At 32.0% G+C, this 4,082-nt stretch overlaps 1 long non-coding RNA gene across 1 annotated transcript; it reads left to right on the forward strand.

Moving 5' to 3' along the window:
• The first annotated feature begins 542 nt into the window (after positions 1-542).
• On the forward strand, positions 543-1,391 carry LOC125468350. Its single transcript, XR_007250755.1, has 2 exons — positions 543-944; positions 1,119-1,391. It is a non-coding gene; the product is annotated as an uncharacterized LOC125468350 (long non-coding RNA).
• Positions 1,392-4,082: the final 2,691 nt, after the last annotated feature.

The following is a 4,082-nucleotide window of genomic DNA, read 5'->3' on the forward strand; positions in this document are numbered from 1 at the left end:
ATCCCCAAGGAATACAAGTCCATATAGGAAAAAATAACTAGAATGAAATCTAATATAGGATTTACACAATCACACTTAAACTAGAAAGTTTACAACAGTATTTAGTTTTTTGAACAAATGTTACTATACTAAAAGGGAGAGGGTGGGTTTAGCCTCACAATGGGCTAGCAATGATTGGGTTCAAATTCGTCTTTCGCGAGGATCAAACCTAAAACCTTTCACTTGCAAGTGAAAAGGATTATTAGTAGATCATTGTACTAAGTGGCCTGTTATTATTATTATATTTTTTTATTTACTTGAAATTGAAGATTTATGTGCAGTTGGACATAAAATAAATAAGACACAATATTTACTAGGTTCGGCAAGTGTGGCTAAGTACTCGGGATAGTAACAGTAGTCTCTCTCATTATCAAAATGAAGTTACAAAGCAATGAAAACAAGAGGTTGTAGATTTACTTCTATATAATATTTGCGAGCTGATAGGCCTTTAAATATGAAAGCATATAATTCGTGCTAAAACCAAGAAATATGATAGTAAACGCCACATTTTCAACGTTTGTTGGCTGACAGGAAGTGTTGGAACGGTGAATGGGTCATCCACTTTTATAACACAGAAGAAATTTCCACACACATAAAAGAAACTTTGCATGGAACAATGGAAGAATCATGAAATGATAATTAATTAATGGTCAACCCTTGACTTAGCATGCAATACTCCGTTGTAAGTCAAGTAACTACTTTTTACAAAATAAAAAACCTAAAACGCGTCTTAGACATCGCGTTATATATATAAGTAGTTGTATGGGGACGAAGGAGCCAAACTTGTATATCAATCAGCAATATGGTTCACAAGGCTAGCGTTGTTTACATGATTCCCATCATTATATTGTTATTGTTCTCATCCGAAGTAGTCTTTGCCAATGTTTCTGAAAATTCAAAACATAGTATGTATTTTCAGTAGCTAATGTATACATTAAATCTCACACACACACACACTCTCTATCTCTATCTCTCTCTCTCTCTCTCTCTCTCACCTACACATATGTATACATTAAATCATTGTTTAACATACATATGTTTGGTAACTAATGATGAAGTTCCTGATCTTGTCATTGCAGATGATGTAGAGACGATGGTCAGTAAGTCGCGTCTGCAAATGGAGATTATTAAGGCAATGAAAGTACGCGTACCAATACCACAAAAGCCATCTGGAGGCGGGTTACCATAAACTAAGTAGTAATTTGGTTTGTTTTTATGTTGGGATAATTTATAAGGTACTTTTTGTAATTTCGAAAGTTCTGGCAAGATGTAATCTTTTGGATTAAAGTCGTTTGCAATTTGTAATCCTCTTTATTTTGTGTCTATGAATAAGAATCATAGTTTATAATTAATTTTTATTATTTCTCATCATTTTATTAGTTTACATGGTATGAGAATGGGTTGACTCCTGAAATTCATTATGCTCTTGTTCGATATCATTTTGTTTATCCTTCTTTCTAAGTTTACAATTAAATCATTATTCAACATTATATTACATCATAACAATATTACCTTTCATTAAAAAAAAAAAAAAAAAAACTCTTTTAATTTTTAGCACTCCGGTTACTGAGAGAGAGGATCGTGAAGAATCAATTGATTTACTAATACAAGAAACATGTCGATTGCTCTAGCAGTTAAGGTCTTCATGCTCAATCCATTGCATTCTATGTTCAAACACTTTTATCTCCCCTTATTGTAGATTCGTGTTGATTATTATTTGTAAATAAAAATATACGTTAGATAAAATAAAATAAGCTTATGAAAATGTTGATGGACTAAGGGACCAAAACCCAACAAATAAACAACCTAGTTAAAAACGGTGAGATCCCCAGTCGTTTCAATCTTGCAAAATGCAGCACTTAAATGAAATATATTAAATAAGAAGATGAGAACACACTTAGGAAAACTAACGAAAAGGGCTGGAAAACTTTGAGTTTTAACGATAAGAACAAAATAAAGAGTAAATTAAATAGTACCATGATTGACTTTTTAGTGTAAAAATGTGGTTTTTCATTGAAGTGAACAGTACCGGGACCTTTGCGTTAAAGTTATCTTTTTCTTTTACGTGGTAAAACCCACACACATTTGAAAAATTTCATGGGCACACTGCCAATTAAAGAATCCACTAATGTCAAACAAACAAGTATAAAACTCATACAAGACACAATTTTTTTTTTTTTTGTTTTTTTTGTTTTTTGAATACACACACACACACACAAATGATAGCGTTAGTTATTGAATTATTAGTCAATGATTCAATTTAATCTAACCGTATAATTTCATGCGAGCTCTTTGATTTAGAGTTAAAGTGAGATATTAAGTGAGTCTTTCAGAGAATTCAACTCAATCATAATTCACTAAGGCCTTATGATTTGGAATGCTACTATCGTAGTTAAATACGTGGTCATTGTATCTAGTGAAACAAGGCCAATCATGAGCACTGTAGTGGAGTATAAATTATCTTAAAGAGAAAGAACCAAGTTCTTAACTTGACTGTATTTTCAAAATTAATTTCATGTTCATTTTAAAATTGAGTTTGCATATGAGTATGTATTGAATTATTGCAATTATTTTTTGATTCTCGGTGTGATTAAATATACCATTGATATCAAATACTTCATTATCATTTTGAGAAATTTTGCCTTACGAATTGTTTTCATTACCTAGCTAAAGTTCAAATTTGTTTCACAATATGAATATGTTCACACTGCAAACTTTCCAAATTTCTACTTTAAAGATAAGAGACGAAGACAAACACAAAGTGTGACAAAATTCAAAGTTTTCTCAGACAAAGAACTTATAAGTGTAACTAAAATTCAAAGTTTTTGTCTATGTAACTAAAATTCAAAGTCTTCTCAGACAAAGATCTTAAAAGTGTGTAACTAAAATTCAAAGTCTTCTTAGACAAAGACCATCTCATGTATTAATTAAGGTGAAGCGCCGATTTAGTCCTTGGACTATCAATTCAATGAAAATTAGGTCCCTGAATTATTTTTTCAGTAAAAATAAGTTCATGTTTAGTCAAAATGGTCCCTGCAATTTGCATAACACATAAAACTTTGATCCTTGAGATTTAAAATCAATAGAAGTGATCCCTAAGATTGTCCACCATCCATTATTTTGGTCATCCCTTTAAAAAACTCCGTTAAGTTGAGGGTATAAGACATAACTTTGGTCCTTGAGATTTGCATAACACATAATTTTGGTCCTTAAGATTTGCATAGCACAGAACTTTGGTACCTGAGATGCAGTCATATGTTTGATTAGATCTTGAAGAAAATTCATCAAGGATTACAAATCAAATATTGTTCATCTAACTCCACCCACATTGTGAATCAATCTCCATCGTCCATTCACAAGTTCAAACTTTATTGGCGCATGGGAACTGTTTGGTCCCAACGAAAATTGAACCTTATTTTGTCCCGGTGACCATTGGCACATTAGTCACACATCAAAACCACGACCCAAAAGAGTCAAAGTCATTTGCTTTGCTTGATTCTGTCTCAATAGACGTCAATTCAAATACTTAATATGTCACACGAAGTTTGCAGGAAAGCTCAACAAGAATATATTCGACATTTCTGTGCTTGTCAAGCAAACTAGTGATCATTTTAAACAAATTGGAATTGAAAGAATTGGGGCAGATACATTGCAGACAGCCACCTTTCCTTCTTCGTGGTTAGACATAAATCGATCTAATCTAATCTATACTCTATGAACCTCACCACAGAAAGATTTCCAGTCTATGTAAGTTGACCAGCTTCTATATGCAATGCATGCTTCTTTTTCAGTACATATTCCCCGATGATATCAATATCACTATCAGTTCAATGAAATCCATATATAATTTGGCTTCGTAATTATATCCACATCTTTCACCTTTTATCCACGATCTTGTACCTTTTCTCTCATTTTTTTAGCCAATTAGATTGTATAAATTAAAGGAAAATCAAATATTACATAACTAAACAGACGAGGGCAAAAGGTCAAATAGAACTATGAGACTCACTTTTCTTAATTTAATTCACCATGTGATTAAACTA

Source organism: the organism of the source record quoted next, unplaced genomic scaffold (assembly GCF_019419815.1).
Source record: "Pyrus x bretschneideri cultivar Hongxiangsu unplaced genomic scaffold, Pyrus_bretschneideri_v1 Contig37, whole genome shotgun sequence".
NCBI lineage: Eukaryota > Viridiplantae > Streptophyta > Magnoliopsida > Rosales > Rosaceae > Pyrus > Pyrus x bretschneideri.